At 39.3% G+C, this 24308-nt stretch overlaps 1 long non-coding RNA gene across 1 annotated transcript; it reads right to left on the reverse strand.

Annotated features, from left to right (window-relative positions):
* Nucleotides 1-5581: 5581 nt before the first annotated feature.
* Nucleotides 5582-18217, reverse strand: LOC309856903. The gene is made up of 4 exons (XR_014307406.1): nt 18136-18217; nt 8336-8411; nt 8180-8241; nt 5582-5832 (listed from the first exon to the last, which is right to left on the reverse strand). It is a non-coding gene; the product is annotated as an uncharacterized lncRNA (long non-coding RNA).
* Nucleotides 18218-24308: the final 6091 nt, after the last annotated feature.

Consider the following 24308-nt stretch of genomic DNA (forward strand, 5'->3'; position numbering starts at 1 on the left):
AGGGATGGATAGATAGATAGATAACAGGTATAGATAAACTTATAGATGATAGATGTAGGGATGGATAGTTAGATATGATGGATGGATGGATAGATAGGTAGCAGGTATAGATAAACAAATAGATAGGTGATAGATATAGGGATGAATGGATGGTTAGATATAATGGATTGATAGAAAGATGATAGATAGATAGATAGATAGATAGATAGATAGATAACAGGTACAGATAAACATAGAGATGATACATGTAGTGATGGATGGATAGATATGATGGATAGAAAGATGGATAGATAGCAGGTATAGATTTATTTATTTAAATGAATAGCTGGATGATAGATGTTGGGATGGATGGGTTGATATACATGGATGGATAGATAGATCGATAACAGGTATAGATAAACTTATAGATGACAGATGTAGGGATGGATAGTTAGATATGATGTATGGATATAAAGATAGATGATCGATAGCAGGTATAGATAAACATAGCTAGATGATAGATGTAGCAATGGATGGATAGATATGATGGATGGATGGGTGGATAGATAGATTAGATAGATAGATAGACAGCAGGTATATATAAACATAGATGATAGATGTAGGGATGATGGACAGATATGACAGATGGATAGAAAGATGGGTAGACAGATAGCAGGTATAGATAAACATATAACTAGATCATAGATGTAGGGATGGATGGACAGATAAAGACGGACAGAAAGGTACATACATATATAGACACAAACACACATACAGAGCAGATATAGAGAGATAAATGCATAGATAGATGATTGATAAATAAATAAGTGTAGATAGATGATGGAGACTTTTGATGGCCCATTTAAAAATAAGTATGCTGGGGGCGCCTGGGTGGCTCAGTGGGTTAAGCTGCTGCCTTCCGCTCAGGTCATGATCCCAGGGTTCTGGGATCGAGCCCCGCATCGGGCTCTCTGCTCAGCAGGGAGCCTGCTTCCTCCTCTCTCTCTCTGCCTGCCTCTCTGCTTACTTGTGATCTCTGTCAAATAAATAAATAAAATCTTAAAAAAAAATAATAAGTATGCTGGCCCTTTGCCCTTTGGGGTTTTAATTTCTATTTCCTAGTAAAAAGACGATTCCCTCCATAACCACAGAATGGTTTTCAACATCAGTATATTGTGCAATTCATATCATCTATTGTGAATATCTGAATTCCAGGTTTTTATTCAATTAAATAATGCTTTTCCCACACACACCTCCCCACTTCCCCCCATATAGGATCCAGCCTAGATCCATGGATCACATTAATTGTCAAGCCAACTGGACCCCTTTAATCTGGAAGAAGATCTCAACTTTTTCTGGGCTTTGGGGGAGCTGACATAACACGGACTAGGACCCTTTGTCATAAACTGTCATTGTGAGTTTTCCGCTGCACTTCTGTGATTCAGCTCCTTGTGCATGTCCAGCTGGGATACTTCCTAAGTGGTGTGTCTTTTTCAGGGTATAGCCAAAGCCCCCTGATGCATGGAGGTATTATATGTCCACCTGTGCCTCACGATGTTAACATCAATGACCTGGCCAGGTGTTGTCCAATCTCTCCATGATAGTCTCTGTATTTCCACCTAACCCACAAATAGTGAATGTGTGGAAACACGTTCAGACCCTCCAAACATCATGCTCTTCAGAGAATCCCCTCTACCACAGATGGGACATTCACTGGGGATTCCTGCTCGAAGGAATCTTTGTAACAATGACAACAAAATGTAGGTTCTCCTACGCTGACGTCCCACATTTCGCCGGAAACAACATCTCTCCTTTCTTCCACATTCACTTACCTTTTTATTATTGGTATGGATTTTCCTGATGATTTTTCATTCTCTCCTATACCGCGTTATCTTTTTCTATGGTGATAAGCAGTGATATGTGTATTTTGGGTGTTTATTCTGTGCTTGTATGACGCCATGTGACATACGTGATTTTTTTTTTTTAAAGATTTTATTTATTTATTTGTCAGAGAGAGAGTGAATGAGAGCGAGCACAGGCAGACAGAGTGGAAGGAAGAGTCAGAGGGAGAAGCAGGCTCCCTGCGGAGCAAGGAGCCCGATGTGGGACTCGATCCCAGGACGCTGGGATCATGACCTGAGCCGAAGGCAGCTGCTTAACCAACTGAGCCACCCAGGCGTCCCCATACGTGATTTTTTTAAAGAAAAAAATATATTCTGAAAACCGCTTCGTACCAGATCATCACAAATATCCTCCTTTTTCCCAGCTGCATAGTACTCCACTTGTGTTCACCATAACTAGTTCCACCACCTGCTTCCCTGTTTGCATTTACAGACGTTCTAGAATTTACCATGATGAGTAGTACCGTGCACGCAAGCTCGAGCCTTTCCTTCCATATTGCTGGAGGTGTGACCTTCGAAAGGGTAAATTTCTAGAAAGGGGTTGTTGGAGATGCGTGACCAAGGCATATATTGTCCCGTTGATGTTTTGTCACCTCCCCCTGGGAGCTTTCCGTTTGCTGTCCCATGGGCCATGTTTCCCACCAGCCTGGACAACAGATCAAATTATCACAGTGTTATTATCCACCAGGGAACGAGGAAAGGTATCCACACCCTATATTAGCCTGCATTTCTCCTTGAGAGTCAAGTTCAACATCTTTTCGCAAAAGGGTCACTCAAAGACAAAGTCTTTTCTGTATACGTTGTCAATGGGTAGCTTTGCCTAATTTTTGAAAAATCTGTGCCTTTTCTCATTGTTAAAGCCTTTGGGTATTAGGGACAGTAACCTCTAATATATTGCAAACATTTTCTCCTTATTTGTCTTTGTTTTTAATTTTACTTATGAGATTTTATACCATGTGGAATGTTAGTTAAGGTAGCCAAATGGACCCATCTTTTCTTTTATCAATTTTGGTTTTATTACATCCAGGTGTGACTCTTCGAAATCCATTTCCCCGCACCGAGGCCATAGCAGAATCTTTCCAGTTTTTAATCTGACAACTTTCTAGTTCTGTTTTTTTTTTTTTTTTTTTTTTTACCTTTCCTCTGGTCCATCGCAGGTTCAGTCCTGAGTATGGTGGGAGGGGAGGGTCTAACTTTAGTGCCTCTTCAATGGCTGCATACCTCTGTCATAATGCCCTTTAGGGAAACATCCCCTGTTCTTCAGGGCTTCTGGGTGACTCCGTTGGTTAAGTGAGTGACTCTTGGATTCTGCTTGGGTCATGATCTTGGTGTCTTGGGACCGAGCCCCTCAACAGGGTCTGCTCTGCGCATGGATCTTTCTCTCTCTCCTTCTCTTCTCTCTCTCCTTCTCCCGTTGCTGTTCCCCACTGTGGGCATGCATATGCTCTCTCTCTCAAAAAAAACTTTGGGGGCACCTGGTTGGCTCAGTGGGTTAAAGCCTCTGCCTTTGCCTCAGGTCATGGTCTCAGGTCCGGGATCTGCTCGGCAGGGAGCCTGCTTCCCCCCCACCCCCGCCCCGGTCTCTCTGCCTGCCTCTCTGACTACTTGTGATCTCTGTCAAATAAATAAAATCTTTTAAAAATATCTGTTAACCCTTAATGCTTTGAGATCTAACTTCATCGTACACTAGAATTTTGTCTCCTTGGGTCTATTTTTCTTCTTTCTATTCTCTATTTCATTACTTTTTTTCTTTCTTTCTTTCTTGGGCCAGTTCAACATAGTCTTTGTTATCAAGACTTTGGTATTTATTTTGTGTATATTTGCTATATAGTTAAAGCATGCCCAGGGACCAGACTCTTCTCTTAGACATTCTTTCTCAGTATAATAGATGCTTTTTTGGATGAAAACAGTAAGAATGGATGGGACCGCTTTGATCCCATCTGCTGTTAATCTTGGGTGCTTTTCTTTTACAATATTTCAAAGATACCAGGCTATCCAAACAGTCTTCAACCACCAGTCCTCTCTCGAGTGCATTTTTTTTCATTTTTCACACCGATAGGAACACTATAGACACACATCTCCTCCATTTATATTGCAAAAAAAAAAAAAAAATGAACAGGGCTATCTTGACTTTTCGTTACTGAAGACCCAAGCTGTTCAACGGTCTCCTCTGTAATTAAACATAATGAACATTCAGGGTTTAGATTGGAATGCTTCAATATTGTCTTCTATACACAAACAAAGACCCCGATGGACAATTATAAGGCTTCCAGATATTGTATCTCAGTCACAAACAAAGGTAATTTAATGTTCAATTAATCTCGGGAGGAGGGGCAAGCTGTCTCACATAATCTCCTATTACCAAGTATTCTGTATTGTTGTATCAAGTAATAACCTGATCTGAACTATGATAAAGAAGAGTGTTTTTAGCAGAACGTCCTCTCCAAGTAGCCCCTACGTCCAGTCCACATACTTTATAAGAATTCTTAAATGTGTAAGAGATTTTTAGGGTATATTTCTCACTACAAAATATAGTCTCTTAAAAGCTCTCATCAGCCTATTACCATAGCTTTCATTGATAATGAACTGTTAGTAAATCATTTTTAAAATGCCCTTGCAAGGAAGATGTTTTACTTCTTGTTTTTAATTGTTCCAGCCAGGGCCTCATAAAATCTTTCTAGATTTTTTGTTGACAATGATGAGCAATGCATAAAAAGAGTAAAATCCTGACTCATCGAATGTGATGATCAAATCCCCCCAAATATTTTGTTTATATTTTATGGTTAAAAAAAAAAAAACCAGACTCTAAAATAAAATCATGTTTTGTCCCACTTCCTAGCCTTCTCAAATTGAAACTGAGTGTTATTCTGAAAATATCACAAGGGGATATAAATCATTAATAAATTGTCAGTGCATATGGAATTGCCACAACATGTCTTCATTTTATAAATACACCTTAATTTGTTTTTTAAAAGAACACGAAGTGCATTTGATCTAGACGCATCATTTGAAAATGTAGTTATGACATGTAGTCTAATCAGGAAAAATACATTTATAAAAACAAGTTAATCTTCTTAAGCTCATGTTTCATAAAATTGGAAAGATGGTAGCCTAAGTCAATAAGAATATAAAAGAAAAAAATAGAATATAAGAGAGACCACATTTTCAATGATGTATCTTCTCAGATAAAATATGAATAAAATTCCTACTTTAACTCTGGCTAACGATGTAGTTAGATCATAAATATCGTGACGTCAATAGATCTCCAGATACATCAAATACAAGGTTCCTGTGGTACGAGTCAGATGATAGACCATTTAAGTTTCTGTTTTTAGTTATCCCACATTCTGTACCCATTCTGTATCTTTTTCAACTCATTTGTCCATTCCTCCGGCCGGCCATACAGAAAGTTCTGGGTTGGAATCGAGCAATAGGGTTCTGGTTTTGAATCAGTCTCTGAGTATTCCCAATTCCCAGCACCCGGTTTTCTTACCTATGAAGTAAGATGTGGGCTGATCGACATGCAAAATGGTCCATTAGGTTTGTCGTGACCTAGAAACTGCTACATGATAGTTAGTCGGAGACCCCAAATTTGGGTTTCTGTTTCAAACTCCCCCCTCCCCAATTTGGCTACTCTACAAATGAATTTTAGATTAAGTTTCTTTATTTTAACACGAAACCTGCTGAGATTTTGACTGGGATCCTGTCGATTCTGGAGATAAATTTGGGTAGAAGTGACACGTTGATTGAAATCTACACCGTTCTCCAACGCATGATTCAAGGCTAGTTCTCCATTTCTCTCCATCTTCAGATACCCCGAGCCCTGGTGTGTCATTTTTCAGTGTACGGGTCTTGCTATTCTGCGTCAGAGTCCTCCCAAAGTAGTTCAAACGTTTCATGGTCCGGTTTTCCATGTTGCTTGCGTTGAACCCTGCGTTGAACTGGCGGGAATCTCCAGCACAATGGTGAAAAGAAGTTGTGCAAGCAGACGTGTTCATTTAGTTCTGATTTTAGGTGGACGGATGCATTATTAAGAAGGCTATTTCTTGTAGGATTTATGTAGATGCCATTGATCAGATGGATAAGTTTTGATTTTTAAGCGTATTTTTAAAAACTAGGAACACATCGAATTTCAACAAACTGTTTTCTTCCATATTGAGATACTTAAGTTGTTTTTCTTTTTTAATCAATTAATAGGACATTGAGTTTGGAAGTTAAAACAACCTTATATATTTGGAATGGTCCCCCTTGGCCATGATGTATTACCCTTTTTATGAAGTTTTGATACACTTGGCTAACATGCATTTAGAATGTTTGACTATTATAGTCATCCATAGTTTTGGGGTTTTTGTGCTTTTCCTCAAGTTTTATGGGACAGAATACCCCTGCACACACCAGCATACTGTTGCCATGCACTTTTGTTATATATATATATATCATATATATAAAATATATAAATATAATATATAATATATATATAATATAAACATATAAATAAATATATATATTTATATATATATATATATAGAATAAATTCTACTAAACATTCCTGTCATTTTTGTTTAAACCATCAATTATATTTTAAAGATACTTAAATTAAAAAAAATCTTGTACGTTTATGAAGGAATTTCTGCTTTTCACTTGGTGTTAACCCAGATATCCATCCAATGCTATTTTCCTTCTGGTTGAAGGTATTATTTGGACATTTATTTATTTTTTTTTAATGTAGTCTCCACATGGAACCCAACACAGGGCTTGAACTCATGACCCTGAGATCAGACCTGAACTGAGAAAGAGTTGGACGCTTAACTGACTGAGCCACCCAGGCACCCCTGGACATTTATGATGATGCAGGTGCACTGGTCATGAATTCTTTGGGATTTTATATGTCTGAAAATGTCTTTTTTTTTTTTAACCTATATCTGCTTTAAAGGTATTTTCTGTTGGATATAGAAATTTAGGTGATTTTTTTTTTTAGTACCTTAAATGTGTTTCTTCACCCTCTTTCTAAAATTTTTATTGACAAGAAATCCAAAGTTATTTTAATCTTTGCCCATTGATGCAAAGCATTTTTTTCATCTAAATCCTTGTTAAGATTTTATCTTTATCACTGGTTTTGAGCCATTGGATTATGATGTGCCTTGGTAAAAAATTTTTTTTAATTCTTGCACTCAGAGTTTGTTGAGATTCTTGGATCTATAGGTTTATAGATCTAAGATTATATAGATTTATAGGTTGGATTTATAGGTTCTTTCTAAGTTATGGGAATTTCTGGCCAATATTTATTCAAATTTTTTTCTGGCCTCTTTTTTTCTCCCTTGAAGTATTCTATTCACCCACATAATATTAGGATGATGTATTATACAGTTCAGTTATTTTCATTTTTTATTCTTTTTCCTATATATTTAATATTTGGATTGTTTCTGTTGCCAGGCTTCAAATACTCTGAAATTCAATGTACAATGTGCGTTTTACCACTTTGGCATTGGGTATTTTTATTCCTATAAAAAATTATTGGCTTTCTTAGGGCACCTGGGTGGCTCGGTTGGTTGGGCATCTACCTTAAGCTCAGGTCATGATCTCATGGTTCTGGGATCGAGCCCACATCAGGCTCTCTCACTTTGTCTCTCTCTCAAATAAATAAATAAAATCTTTTTAAAAATGCATAGGCTTTCTTTTGGGATTTAGTTACTTCAAAGGAGATTTATCTCTTCTAGTCTTGTTTATTACGTTTGGTAGCAAGACCTGTGCTCGGGCTGTGGAGAGTGATTTCCCCATGACTGTGGTGGACACTTCCTCAATACATTATGCAATGTCTTAAATACTACGAGATCTGTTTTTCCTTCTGGAGGGTCGTCTCAGACACTGCACAGTCCTCTGTGAACACTGAACACTGTTCTAAGTCTTTGGATGATCATATCCCATCAATGCCTAGACAATATGTATGCACCGTATTGCTTACCTAAATGCATTGATTAGCAATTTGCTAATTTACTCTGCAGTTCTTTTTGGTTCTCTATGCAGCTGTCTTTCCTGCAAACTCTGTTCTGGAAATTCTAACCACCTGTTCTCTGCTCTCTGAGATCCATCACCTCAAACCAGGAGCCTTCCTGGTCCTGCCTTGCACTACTACCCAGAATCTCTCTCTGAGCAACAGCTGTTCAATGAGAGTACTCATATCATTTGCTACCCGCCTTTCTGGATGAACTGTCAGCCGCTGACTGATACCCAATATCTTGAAAATCCTTGTTTTACGTATTGTTTTGTTTTCTTCTGCCACAAAGGTGATTTCCCGTTACTCCTTCTTAACCAGAAGGTCGACGTCTTAAGTCAACTTCCTACATCCAAAGAGGTGTAACTTCTTGTTGCAAAAAAAAAAAAAAAAAAAATCTGTAATATTTGGTTTGGCTGTGAGCAACATTGAAAGCCTTTTTTTACACTAATAATTTTGTTACCTGGCTGCATTCCCAAATTGAAAGATGCATCTGGTATCGTCTTCAGCCCAAGTGAAGCAAGCTCATACTGGCTTTTCTATAATGGAGAAGCAATGCAGATCAGTGTTTAGAAGGCTAGGTTTTAAGAGCCACAACCTACCGGTTTGTATCACGGCTGCAAAATTCACCTGTGTTCCATGGGGAAAGTTACCAAAACTTTCTGTGCCTTCATTACCTTATGCATAATGTAAGGATAACAATAGCGTTGCCTTATGGGATTTTGGTAAGGACTAAATGAGCTAGTATTTGTAAGACACTTGGAACAGTGGTTGGCACGGAAACGCCATATGTGGCTGTTAAAAAGCAAATGGTAACTCCAGAAAGGAATTATAAATGTTGCATTGAAATAATGGGAAAGTACTATCTGTGATTTCAGGAACCATTATGCAGACAAATAGCTCTCTCATTCCAGTTGTAATGGTTTTATCAATAAATTATGCTTAAATCTTTTATAGCACTATATCACATCAGTATTTTTTTTAAATGGGTCATCCTGACAAGATTGAAATTAAATCATTAATCTTATTTTTAATTCAGAATTCTAATGATACTCACTACTAAATACATAGAGTAATTATCAGCCCTCCAGCTACTAACAAAAGAAAAGGCTTTTTTTTTTTCTTTTGTTTTTTAAAGGAAATGGATAAACATGTGCTTAAAAGGGAACGGTTAAATGATGTGATGGAAGAACGAGGTTAGCGCCCAGAAACTCAAGGTTGAGTGGATTCAGGAGAGCTTCTGAAGATTCTGTCTTTGAAATTGAATCTACAGTACATGTTTTTCCCAGGAAGGTTCGACCGAGTGACCAGCATTCCCAACTGTGATACGGGAAGAGGGAGAGGCCGCATTTTGATTTCCCAGTCACTTTCTGTCTTGAATCCCTTCGCATACGAAGCTTTACCCTGCCACCTGTGTAACTTTATAATTCTGGTTCAGTGGTTATAATGTCGTGTTAATTCAGAATGGTTATGGATTTGGGGGAGATGTTCATTTTAGTGTCTTCTATCCGTAGATCAGAACTGGATGCACGAATTAGGAAAGCATCGTCCTACAGTTGGACACACATTTGGACATTTCTTGTTGTTTGCTTTGGGCAAGGTCACTTTACTTGGAACCAGGAATTCTGGGTTGAATTAAGTCCTAATTCACCAATCTCAAAATCCTGGTCATTAAATGCACATGAACTAAGCCAAGGAGGGGGTGGAAAGGCAGGTGTGCCTTTGGAAGTGTCCCACCATGGCTTTGCTGAAATACATATTCCAGAAATACCTATCCTTTATTCTGTATGAATCTCCAGAAAAGAGACTCTTGAAGGATTATGATGTTCGGAGGAAAGCAGTTGCCATTTTGCAAATCACCCATGTAGCCTGATTTAAGAACTCACGTTGTTGGTATGAAGCAGTTATCTTTGCCTCACCTTCCTTGGCTCCTCCTTCCATCTCTCTAGGGCACAGACTTGGTGTGGGTCTTGGTGTGGGCTCCACTGTGAAGACCTCCACCATGAAGATCTCTGCCATGAAGACCTCCAGCATGAAAACCTCCACCATGAAGACTTCCACCATGAAGACCTCCAGCATGAAGACCTCCACCATGAAGACCTCCACCATGAAGACCTCCACCATGAAGACTTCCACCATGAAGACCTCCACCATGAAGACCTCCACCATGAAGACCTCCAACATGAAGACCTCCACCATGAAGACCTCCACCATGAAGACTTCCACCATGAAGACCTCCACCATGAAGACCTCCACCATGAAGACTTCCACCATGAAGACCTCTACCATGAAGACTTCCACCATGAAGACCTCCAACATGAAGACCTCCACCATGAAGTCCTCCACCATGAAGACTCAACAAGATTCTGTTGCCACAAGGTAAGAGGGCACCAACAATGACCACAAGTTTCCATCCATCTTCACTCATGCTTGTGAGCTCCAGTCCAGCCAGATCTCTTCCCCTTCACATCTCTTGTCACTCTGTGACCACCTGCTTTGTGGATTTCCAGCCTCAGCACCAGACACAAGGAGGACAGCCTGAGGAAGCGCGCTGAGATTGGAAAGTAAAATCCCTGCCACAAATACAAACCCATCCTCTAAGGGACTGTGTTTTCATGACAGCACCTGGGTTGTTTTGCAGGAATTTGGGAAAAGATAGGTGCACAGCCAACACATACCTATGTGGGAAGCTATAACAGTGAGAATAAACACCTTTCTTGCAATGCATTACAACTTGAGCCTTTTGTGAAGCAAACATATCAAATAAAGGTGTTTACCAGAGTACATTTTTTTCTTCCACAATATGTGCAGAGAAATGACCACCAGTGAGATATCAGCTGGGATGCTAGGATGCTTTAGGTGAATAATTAACATAAGGATAAACCTTTTTTTTTTTCCCCCTAATGTCCTAAGTCATATTCTTTAGCTATGAAACAATGAAGAATAGGATTTTTCTTCCCACTCTTTTAAAAAGTAGACATTCATAAAACCAATGCAGTAATGAATTATGGATTTTTTAAGAGATAGACATTAGCGAGAACGAATCACTTTAAAGATGTCTCTCTTTCTGAATTCCCTAAAAGAAATTAAAAATAAATAGGGGTCCACCGGTCTTTCGATCAGGAAGAAGCCAAGGGTAGAAAGCACCCCATTCCTCTTACTGGAATTCACATATCCAACACGGAGAACCACCTGGCAGGGATTCAGAAAGGCAAATGCCTTGCTTTGGTGTTGTAGCCCCGACTCTAGCCATGCATCTTCACACTATAGACAGACAAATATGCAGGACACTTGCCTCACGAACACCATCACTAGTAGCATGTGTGGAAATGGTATCCCCAAATTGTCAGAGTTTCAGGGAATAGCGTCCCTAGGGAGGTGGTTCTTTAATTGTCACGGATCTGTGTGAGTCACCCCAGGAACTTGATCCAATGAAGATTCTGTCCTAGGCATGGGTTCGGTCCTGAAATTCGGCATCTCCTACAAGTTCCCAGGCAATGAGAATATTACTGGTCCAAGGGTGATACTTCCCATAACAAGGTCTTTAAAGAGCATGAATTAAAGTCCTCAAAGAATGAAAGAGTCATAAATGCCTCAGAGGAATTTCTTCTTCTTTTTCTTTCTTTTCTTTTCTTTTTTTTTTTTTTAAGTTAGGGCCATAGTGTCTCAATGGTAGACACTTTTGTATCTTTAGGACACATGTATCTGCTAATGGGAGGTGCCACCACCTTTATGAATGTTTTTTAATTTTTCTCACTGACTTTGCAATAAGGGATTCGTGACGAATGGCCTGGATATTTGTTACTTGTTCCAAATACTGACTTAGCTGTGCATTGCAAAGCTCCCTTTGTAATTGATGGTGAAATGGGTACCTGTATTCTCCAATTAAGGAGACAATTTATCTACCTAACACATGCAGAATATTCAACACGAGGTCTTAAAAGGAATGGTCAGAAAACACGTCTGATTTTGAAACACCCTTTAGTTCTATCCTGACACCCCGAAGTGAAACGGAAATTTAACAATAATCTTGTTAATTCAAAGCCTGTACCACGCGGGGTCCTGAATTATGTGGTAAGCTTATTTTGACACGAAACAAATTAACAGCTGAACCATTAAAGGAAACCAGCAGATTGATCGTGGAAAAGCAAAGGGGAAGAAAAGTAATGTGTTTACAGAAGACAGGAGACAAAACAAATTCAGAAACAATGCTGACATCTCTAAACAAGATAACAGATAAAGAATTAAAAAGGTCTCAAGTCCAAGCAGCTTCTCTCATCGGTTGATTTAAATATAAACACAAAACCCTCAGGAATTCCCCAAATTGTTTCTATCGATGAATGTTCACCGTTTTTGTTCTCTGAAAATATAATAATGCTTATGGGAGCCCTGTGTTCTCTCATACTTTGCAAGCAGCTGGTAGAACTGAGACAGATAAAAATAGTATTTCTTTTAAAAAAAAGTGGAATCAGTCTTCAAATCTGTGAAATGATCGTTGAACTGAGGATGTTATTAATTAATTAATTCTCCTTGATTTTTTTCATTAACAGCCGGAAAAAAGCAAACCGTGTGTGATGTATAAATATGGATATATATATTTTTTCTTTTTTTAAAGACAAAAAAAAATAAAAAAGAAACTCCAGGATGGCATCCGTTTGGAGGATGTGGGTGAGTGTAAGATTTGAGAATTATCTATGTGGTACTAGTTTTCACTTTCCTGGGCTGACAACACCCAAACCGGGGACCATGTCTTCGAGCTGCGTCTTTCAGACAATAATAGTGTACTATGTAATGGCCCAGGTCCCTTCTGCTATTGTTTCTACTCAGTAAGTCTGGGATGTGCCCTTTTTTTTTTTAACAAGTTTCCAGTTTTTAACAAGTTTCCCAGGCCATGGGGCCCTTCTTGACCACAGTTTGAGAGCTATTCTTTCAGATCATAATCTCTCCAGCTCCTTCCTTCCTATTTCCTATCCTTTTTTTGGTGTGTATGTGCAGGAATTAATCTCCAGTTGGAAGGTCTCCATTTTCCTCCTCTTACTTTTGTACAATGCAACTTATCAATATATACGTATGTGCACTGCAGGAAAAAAAGGGGACACATGACTTTAGTACAAAGAAAAGGTTTGGGAGGTTTGTCACCAATTAAGAAAAAGCTCCTGGGGTACCTGGGTGGCTCAGTCATTAGGCATCTGCCTTCGGCTCAGGTCATGATCCCAGGGTTCTGGGTCTGGGCCCCGCATCAGGCTCCCTGCTCAGTGGGAAGCCTGCATCTCCCTCTCTCACTCCCCCTGCTTATGCTTCCTCTCTCGCTGTCTCTCTCCCTCTGTCAAATAAATAAATAAAATCTTTTAAAAAAAAAATACTTAAGGTTTGGTTACATGTTTAAGTGGATTGATGTTGCCTCTTCTACCATTTTTGGTATTAAAATAGTTTATGTTTAATAAAGAGATCTGGTGTGACTCATGGCCCTATCAAGGACAGTCAATGTCTACACCCCAGAGAATCCTAATCTGGGCTTAAATCCAAGAAATTGCCCACTGGAGCATCACTGGTCAGGACAAGCCTAATGTCATTTATCTAGAGATGTGGAAATGGCCGGTCCTGATCAAGACTGATTTTCTCGAGTTTTACTTATTTACAGAAATGGGACGATCCCCAAACGGGGACAAAAAGAGTTCATCAGAGAAAGGAAACTCTACCAGTTCCCTTTTGCTCCCATATCCACTCACTATGGAACAACTCGGATTGAAACAACACACATTATATTGACTTACATTTCTGGAGGTCGAGATTCTGCTGTGGGTCTCCCTGGGCTAAAATCAAGATGCTGGCAGGATCAAAAAATCCCATGGACTCAAGCTCGTACCTTTCCCAGCAGATCCCAGTATGCTATGGTGGGCTTTGGAAAAGAGTCTAGAGATTTCTTTGTGCCACATTATCTCATCAGTTTTTTTTTTTTTTTTTTTGCCTGCCTTTCCACCTCATAAATGGTGCTCCATAAAAACATTAAACAACAAAGCAGTGAAGTTAGAGGCCACTTCCACATGCCTGGGTGGCTCTGTCTGTTAAGCATGCGCCTTGATCCAAGGATCCTGGGATCGAGCCCCACGTCAGGCTCCCTGCCCAGCAAGGAGCCTGCTTCTCCCTTTCCCTCTGGGGATCCTCCCTGCTTGGTCTCTATCTCTCAAGTAAATAAATAAAATCTTTAAAAAAAAATTAGAGACTGCTTCTCACTTTTTACTTTCTTGGACTTTTTCTGGTTTGGATGCTGCTGAGAAACACCGCCATCAAATTCTCTTCACTCCTCTTTTAAATCTTTTTTTTTTTTTTTTTAAGTTATCAGCATGATTATTAAAGAAAATGTAATACACATCCACAAATAGCAAGTAATTAAAATTTAGCTTATTTGACATTACTGAGCTATAACATTATTAACATGTTCACATATGACCTTCCAGTTAACACTGGGTAAACACACTCTTGGGTATAGATGTGTTCTTAATCACTATGGTGGGCATCACTATCGAACTGTGCTTTTGACAGTTTTCTTCACTTGAAATATTCTCAGTTTCCTTCTTGTCAGTTTAGAATTGTATCACTGTTTGAATCCGTTCAGGGGACGCCCAGGTAGCTCAGTCAGTGAAGGGTCTGCCTTTGGCTCAGGTCATGTTGTCAGGGTCCTGGGATCAAGTTCCTCATTGGGGCTCCCTGCTCAGCGGGGAAACTGCTTCTCCCTCTCCCTTTGCATGTTGCTCCCCCTGCTTGTGTTCTTGCTCTGTCTCAAATAAATAAAATCTTAAAAAAAAAAAAAAACAGAATGGATTCAGATTCTCCTATCCTGTGTGTGCAAGTGTATGCCCTCCTCCCGGACTGAGGCATTTTCAACACATTATTTTAACTTCACAAAATATCTTCATATCTGAAAAAAAAAAAAAAACTACCTCCTGTACGTTTCAAAATTTACTTGAAAAATCTACAAACTTTATTTGTCCAAAAGGACTTTAAAGTATTTCTTCAAGTTAAAACTTGGATATCTTGAATGCAATTTGCATTAACTGGGTTGCGGTGGAATTTATCATTTTGATTTAAATGTTTCTAGACCAGCATGACCTTTGTCTCCCGATGAAGTCAGTGCTTTGTATTAAATCACATCTATTTGTCTTCACGTCCTTCCCCAGAGTTTAAGAAATCCATCTTTCCTCATATAGGTCGAGAGACTTTCTTATTACTATTGTTCCTCTCTACTTTGATGTGTGTAGCTGTTGTGCAAACGATGCTGTACCATTATGTTCCCTGAGTGGTTATGGCTTGATCCTAAAAACAATACTGACTTTGGTTTTTTTTTTTTTTTAATTTTTAAAAGATTTTATTTATTTATTTGACCCAGAGGGCACAAGCAGGGGGAGCAACAGAGGGAGAGGGAGAAGCAGGCTCCCCTCTGAGCAGGGAACCTGACATAGGACTCCATCCCAGGACTCTGGAATCACGGCCTCCGTCGAAGGCAGATGCTTCACTGAGTGAGCCACCCAGGTGCCCCTGACTTTCTCTTTTCATGTAGTCAACAGTAACAATTTTTTTTTTAAACAATTACTGTTTTATCCCCGGGCTTCACAATGAACTTACCTAATTTCGGATATTACTTGTTTTAAGTTGACTCTTGTGGTCAGGTATCAGACCATCTTCAGATAACAAGAATTTTGCCTCCTGATGGCAATTGTGTCCCGTTATCTTTCTGATGGAAAATTGTAAATGAAACTGGAGTGGGAATTCTTGTCATCTCCTTGATTGAGGTTAATGGAAAATATCCAGTGTTCACCTTCAGGGTGACTATACTTTTGAAGTCACTATATATATATATATATATATATATATATATATATATATATATATACATATTTTTTTAATCATGGTAAGAAATGTCTTTCTCTTGCTATTTTAGTAACCATTTTTATTACGTGGGGATATTGCATCTTATCAGATTCATTAATATTATCTAATATTTGAAGAAACCTGCCTACTCTTTCTGCTGTATCTGCTAACACCGTGAATTCTATCTTAGAACGTCACCGTGTTACCTGCCTTGTACTCGTGAAAGGATCCTTGTTTGGTAATGACATACTGTTCTGTTGTTGTCCTAATTTCTTTCCCTGTTCTTGGAAAATAGTAAATACACAGGAATCCTGTGTTTCATCAGACCTGAAAATAGCTCGTTATGTTTAGGGCATAGCCCTTTGGCAATTTTCTCAGTGTCTTTTGGAGCCATTGTCCAAAAATTTTCCCTCTTCTTGAGCTGGTTTGTCCTTATTTTCAAATTATACATATTATTGTATATTTATATATTATACATAGATTATATATACACATACATACAATACACATATAATATACACATATATATTATACACATATATACACATATATATGTGTATATTATATGTATATAATATACATATCAAGTTATAGATACATGTTATATATTATTGTATATTTATATATTATACATAGATTATATATACACATACATACAATATACATATAATATACACATATGTGTATATTATATGTATATAATATACATATCAAGTTATAGATACATGTTCTATATGGCATGTTTTATATATATAAATCATCTGGATTTGAAGAACAAAGGACAGTGTTTTCTTTGTATTCTAGACATCAATACATATCTTTCATTAGTTTTCATTTCTTTCTTTATATTGTTTATAATTTTTCACTCTTGTAAGGTTTTTAAAGGCCTTGAAGAGTTCTACACTTGATGTTATATTTTCCTTTTTCCATAGAAAATCCTATTTAGCATGATTTTACAAAAATATACTTTTCTCTAATCCATTCATTTCCACTATTATTTATATGACTTCATTTCGATTTGTTCTGGTCTGTCTTGAGAGTCCTTTAATGCATGCTAGGTTGCCTATCTGCATTTATTTTTAGTAATGCATCAGTTTCAAGCTCTGCTCCTTCCCTTGAGCACCACAGGCCCACCAGGATAAGCGGAAGATAAACTTCTCACATTGTTGACTTTGGATCTGTGGATGCGATTGTAATATGCAACTTCCCTTCAGCCTTACCTCCTCCTTCTTCACATTTCTGCCAGCAACCTTAACAACATTCTAATCATCATGGCTTTTGCACTTTAGTTCTCCATGACCTGCAAAACAACCCTTTAGGATGGTGTCCTCTGTCCTTTCTGATCTGACCTGTCCTACTGGTTGACCTTGGAGCCCTACAACCTCCACACAATTCCTCCTGCGGAGACCGTAGGCAGCAAATTTGACTCTCTGAATCGACCGCAGATTCTCCTGCCCAACCTTCCACACTTTCATTTTTGCTCTCTTTCTGGTCTTTTCTGGTCCCTTGCCTCCCGCTCTGTCAATGTCATCACAACTCCTAACACACAGAAGATTCGCAATCCATTTTTGGTGAATGAGCAAAGCATGGGATTGCGTAACTCAGGCCACCATGTTTCATAGTTCTCTTCCTCTATTGACACAAGTTCAGATCCACTCATCACTCACATAATGGTCCCTCAAGGTACAGATAATGAGTAGATAATGTAAATCTCATGACCATGCCATTGCATAGCCTTTTTGTCTCAGTAATGATTTAACTCCCTCTGCATCAGGGCTAATCTCTGGAGGTTTTATAGATTTCTTCCTTGTTGTAGCCATAAAACATCAAAACCAGAATGACTTTTGAGACTTCCAGTCCCCACACTGCAAGGCGGCAAAGCTCAACCCCACAGTGACTGGTCTGCACATATCATGAAAGTGCAGTCAGAGAGGGGCGCCTGGGTGGCTCAGTGGGTTAAAGCCTCTGCCTTAGGCTCAGGTCATGATCCCAGGGTCCTGGGATCTAGCCCCGCATCGGGCTCTATGCTCCGTGGAGAGCCTGGTTCCTCCTGTCTCTCTGCCTGTCTCTCTGCCTACTTGTCATCTCTGTCTATCAAATAAATAAATAAAACCTTTAAAAAAAAAAAAAGTGTAGTCAGAGGACTGAGGTTCATTGCCCTGAAACATACCCAATATTCTATCCATTTCCATATAGCTGATTGCCTCTAATTCCCACACCTTCATCGATTCCTGCTATGCCCTGACCCCACTGTATTAGCTAAACCAGAAAAAGCCCTGTCAGAGAGAAGAAAAAAAATTGGCTCTCATACCTTCCAGCCAAAAGACAAATGATCAAAACATCCTAACAAGCAGTTTTAAAAAATTCAACTTAGGGCAAAAACAGCACCCTTACCTCTTGGTGAATAGGGTAAGAAATTGGCACCATTTGGGGGGAAAGCTTTTCAGCTAATGGCTTTGGAAACTCTGTAAGTGTTCATGGTCAACACTGATGATGAGTTAAGGTGCCCATCATAATTGTGAGCATCATGGCCCATCTCCTGGAAACCCCTGATGTCACAAACACGCTGATCCCCAACACTGTGATGTCATCAAGAACTGGGACTTAAACTCAGTTGACAGATGAGAGATGCATATAAGTTTCAGTCCTGTCCAGCCAGGTCCCCAGTCACCTGCAAATGACACAACCCCTTATGCATCTTTCTGAATGGGAAATGGGCAGATGTGGTTGAAGAGATTTTGAAAGAGATTGAAAGAGGAAGGTGCTCTTCATTTCTAGAAAACAGACCCATCTTGGTAAATTCTCTCCTTCATGAAGTCCCTCTCTACACAAAAAATGCATGCTACGTTATTAACTCAAAGGCATCCTTGGTTCACATTCCCATATTCTAGATTTCATATTTCCTAACACCCCTTTTCTGTTTCAAGATCCCTTGTGGGGGTCCCTCAATACATTCAGTCCTCATATTTTCTTAGGTCCCTCTTGGCTATGATAGTTTTACCAGACTTTTCTTGTTTTTGATGAACTGGATAGTCCAGAGGACCTCTTGGGCATTTTGTAGAATGCTTTTCTCAAGCTTAGACCAGGGTTTTGGCTTTTAGAAGAAAGAGGCAAAAAATCATTTTTGTCCCATCCCAGCAATGGTGTAATCTCTTAACATGACAACTCAACACAGTTGGTGTTGAGCTTGATTGCCTGATGGGCTTGGTACTTGTTGGGATTCTCTACTGGATGCTTTTTTTGTTGTTTACTAATATATTAGATACATAAAGAAACATGCAAAGGAGGAGGCATAAATCACACATCATTATAGCACCATTTCCTATTAGGTATCTATCCTTTTATTTCTATATTTGTACACTTGTATCTATGTATAGCTACATTTATATCTATCCAGTCCTTTTAACTTCTTTTGTTAATTTTCATATTACACTTCCAACCCGTGTCATTGGCCATCTTGGAACACCATCTTTAAAATAACCACACTGAAATTCGGACACACACACACTCTTGGGTCTATTTTGCTGGGGAATTCTGCCCCAAACGTCCTATAAGCTTTCCTTACCAGAACCCTAGAATGCCTTAATTTTTAGGAATAAACCATGAACAGGACCCACACAAGAATAGCCTAGAACATTGGCCAACTTTGCCATTTCTTGTTCCAGACACAGATGGCCAACGTGCAAGGTTCCCAGGTGTGATGAATCACCCATCGGGATGGAACTTTTTAAATAAAACCACACGTTGTTATGAGCAAGTCCGAGAGGCATCCTGTGATTGGCGTGCACGGGATAATGCATGTTTCCACTGCACCTTGTGTGTACAATTTCAGGGGAAACGTGAGCCCATTGGCTGTCACCAGTGCTGCTTAAATTGGACAGTACACGTTTCTCAGAGGGCGGCCGGCATTCTGTGGCCATTGCAATTGTGCTTGAAGGAAGAATTCTCCCTGGGCACGAGGCTTTTAACAGGAAGATGTTCTGTTGTTACAATCCAGAGGCATAAGCAGGTGGATTTGGGCATATGGTGTTGAAATTCCTATTTAAAGGACCTTCCAGGTGTTTGTAAGACCATGATTCACGTTTCCATTAATAAACCCATGTCCTCTTCATACTACACACAGTGTGGCTTTGAAAAATGCCTCCTCGACCAAAGTCTGAAAATCCCTCCATCGTGAAGGAATAACAATTCATTTTTAAGCCCCTTTTTATTGACTGGGTGGATTATTTTTTGCTCTGAAACTCTGTAGCTCACGGTAACTCATGAAATCCCATCTGGACAAGGATAATTCTCAAAAACTCTTGTCTGTCTTTTCAATACCTTAGAATTCTTTCCTATAATCTACAAACCTTGCAGATGAGTGCACAGGGCGATCTGTAGAAATCCAGCTAACCCAGATTGGAGATGAGGGCTAGGTCTTTAAATATTTGTATATTGCTTTAATGAACGGAATATTGATCTCACATTGTTGAGAAAATAGAATCCTATGCTGGAAATTGGAGAGTTTTTACTGAAAATGGGTATTTAGAAAACTTTTGAATTAGCATCACACATCATTTAACTCACCTCAGTAATGCACCTGAACAGAGAAAATGAATTAACATGAATTAGTGCCAACAGCCCATAATCATACTTTTAAATATAGCTTTTATTTTCCATCCCAATGTCATGGGACATTTGGATGTTCTTTTCAGTTCCCGAACTTTAATTTTTTTTTTTTTTAAGGAAATCAGTTCTTCCTGTTCTTACCCTCTGCTGGAAACTACAGGTGGTGTCACACTGAGAACAAATTATTTTGTTTTTTTATTAACATATAATGTATTATTAGTCCCAGGGGTACAGGTCTGTGAATCATCAGGCTTACACATTTCACAGCACTCACCATAGCACATACCTTCCCAGTGTCCATAACCCCACCACCCTCTCCCTACACCCCCACCGCCCAGCAACCCTCAGTTTGTTTTGTGAGATTGAGTCTCTTATGGTTTGTCTCCCTCCCGATCCCATCTTGTTTTATTTTTTCCTTCCCTACTTCCCAAACCCCCCATCTGCCTCCCAAATTCCTCATATCAGGGAAATCATATGATAGTTGTCCTTCTCTGATTGACATATTTCACGAAGCATAATACCCTCTAGTTCCATCCACGTCATTGCAAATGGCAAGATTTCATTTCTTTTGATGGCTGCATAGTATTCCATTGTGTATATATTGTGTATCTTCTTTATCCATTCATCTGTGGATGGACATCTAGGTTTGCATCTTTAGGGTAAATACCCAGTAGTGCAATTGCTGGGTCATAGGGCAGTTCTATTTTCAACATTTTGAGGAACCTCCGTGGTTTTCCAGAGTGGTTGCACCAGCTTGCATTCCCACCAACAGTGTAGGAGGGCTCTCCTTCTGAGAATCAATTCTGCAAACTTCGTGTCAAGTAGAGATAGGAACTCTGGAACACGGATGAGGACACGTAACATTTAGTACAGGCATCACCCCTAACCCTCCATGTGCATCTACATAAGCTAATAGATGTCTCTGAAACACAGCTCCCTCATTCGTCAAAAGAATATGTTTTTTACCAGTCCCCAAATTGAGGGATTGACAATGCCATAATGATTAGAAAAGTTCTTTATAAACTGAGAAGAGAACATAATTGTTTGTGAACTGAAAAGGACAAGTTCCTCAAGGCTCAGCACGATTTAAAAATACATTTCTCCTGGGGCATCTGGATGGCACAGTCATCACATCAAGCTGAAGTGTGACCTTCAGCTCAGGTCATGATGCCAGGGTCCTGGAATCGAGCCCCAGGTTGGGCTCCCTGCTCACTGGGAAGCCTACTACTCTCTCTCCCTCTGCCCCTGCTGGTGTTCCCTCACTCACCATTTCTCTCTCTGTGTCAAATAAATAAAAAAATTAAAAAAAAAATACATTCCTCTTAATATATTTTCCATCATTTCTAAGATTACCAATCCTGGGGTGCCTGGGTGGCTCAGTGGGTTAAAGCCTCCGCCTTCGGCTCAGGTCATGATCTCAGGGTCCTGGGATCGAGCCCCGCATTGGGCTCTCTGCTCTACAAGGAGCCTGCTTCCTCCTCTCTCTCTCTGCCTGCCTCTCTGCCTACTTGCGATCTCTGTCTGTCAAATAAATAAATAAAATCTTTAAGATTACCAATAGTTTCATAAGTATTGCTATGTCATACTTAAGACTTATGTTTGAGAATCATGGGATTAATCTCATGTTTGTGTGTGTGTGTGTGTGTCTTTTGTTTTTATTTTGGAGGAAGCATTAAAATTGAATTTGCACTTATAGTATCATATCATCTGCGAAGAGTGATAATTTGACTTCTTCTTTGCCGATTTGGATGCCTTTAATTTCCTTTTGTTGTCTGATAGCTGAGGCTAGGACCTCTAGTACTATGTTGAATAGCAGTGGTGATAATGGACATCCCTGCCGTGTTCCTGACCTTAGCGGAAAAGCTTTCAGTTTTTCTCCATTGAGAATGATATTTGCGGTGGGTTTTTCATAGATACTATATGTGGAAAACCCAGAAGACTCCACTCCAAAACTGCTAGAACTTATACAGGAATTCAGTAAAGTGTCAGGATATAAAATCAATGCACAGAAATCAGTTGCATTTCTCTACACCAACAGCAAGACAGAAGAAAGGGAAATTAAGGAGTCAATCCCATTTACAATTGCACCCAAAACCATAAGATACCTAGGAATAAACCTAACCAAAGAGACACAGAATCTATACTCAGAAAACTATAAAGTACTCATGAAAGAAATTGAGGAAGACACAAAGAAATGGAAAAATGTTCCATGCTCCTGGATTGGAAGAATAAATATTGTGAAAATGTCTACGTTACCTAAAGCAATCTACACATTTAACGCAATTCCTATCAAAGTACCATCCATCTTTTTCAAAGAAATGGAACAAATAATTCTAAAATTTATATGGAACCAGAAAAGACCTCGAATAGCTAAAGGGATATTGAAAAAGAAAGCCAACGTTGGTGGCATCACAATCCCGGACTTCAAGCTCTATTACAAAGCTGTCATCATCAAGACAGCATGGTACTGGCACAAAAACAGACCCATAGATCAATGGAACAGAATAGAGAGCCCAGAAATAGACCCTCAAATCTATGGTCAACTCATCTTCGACAAAGCAGGAAAGAATGTCCAATGGAAAAAAGACAGCCTCTTCAATAAATGGTGCTGGGAAAATTGGACAGCCACATGCAGAAAAATGAAATTGGACCATTTCCTTACACCACACACAAAAATAAACTCAAAATGGATGAAGGATCTCAATGTGCGAAAGGAATCCATCAAAATCCTTGAGGAGAACACAGGCAGCAACCTCTTCGACCTCAGCCGCAGCAACATCTTCCTAGGAACAACGCAAAAGGCAAGGGAAGCAAGGGAAAAAATGAACTATTGGGATTTCATCAAGATTAAAAGCTTTTGCACAGCAAAGGAAACAGTTAACAAAATCAAAAGACAACTGACAGAATGGGAGAAGATATTTGCAAACGACATATCAGATAAAGGACTAGTGTCCAGAATCTATAAAGAACTTAGCAAACTCAACACCCAAAGAACAAATAATCCAATCAAGAAATGGGCAGAGGACATGAACAGACATTTCTGCAAAGAAGACATCCAGATGGCCAACAGACACATGAAAAAGTGCTCCATATCACTCGGCATCAGGGAAATACAAATCAAAACCACAATGAGATATCACCTCACACCAGTCAGAATGGCTAAAATCAACAAGTCAGGAAATGACAGATGCTGGCGAGGATGCGGAGAAAGGGGAACCCTCCTACACTGTTGGTGGGAATGCAAGCTGGTGCAACCTCTCTGGAAAACAGCATGGAGGTTCCTCAAAATGTTGAAAATAGAACTGCCCTATGACCCAGCAATTGCACTATTGGGTATTTACCCTAAAGATACAAACGTAGTGATCCAAAGGGGCACGTGTACTCGAATGTTTATAGCAGCAATGTCCACAATAGCCAAACTATGGAAAGAACCTAGATGTCCATCAACAGATGAATGGATCAAGAAGATGTGGTATATATACACAATGGAATACTATGCAGCCATCAAAAGAAATGAAATCTTGCCATTTGCGACAACATGGATGGAACTAGAGCGTATCATGCTTAGCGAAATAAGTCAAGCGGAGAAAGACAACTATCATATGATCTCCCTGATATGAGGAAGTGGTGATGCAACATGGGGGCTTAAGTGGGTACGAGAAGAATAAATGAAAGAAGATGGGATTGGGAGGGAGACAAACCATAAGTGACTCTTAATCTCACAAAACAAACTGAGGGTTGCTGGGGGGAGGGGGTTTGGGAGAAGGGGGTGGTATTATGGACATTGGGGAGGGTATGTGTTTTGGTGAGTGCTGTGAAGTGTGTAAACCTGGTGATTCACAGACCTGTACCCCTGGGGATAAAAATATATGTTTATAAAAAATAAAAAGTTAAAAAAAAAAAAAAAAGACTGACTTGATAAGAAGTTACCAAATCTAGGAAGAGGCAGCTCAATGAAT

The sequence above is a fragment of the Mustela nivalis genome (assembly GCF_964662115.1).
Source record: "Mustela nivalis genome assembly, chromosome: Y".
Classification (NCBI taxonomy): Eukaryota; Metazoa; Chordata; class Mammalia; order Carnivora; family Mustelidae; genus Mustela; species Mustela nivalis.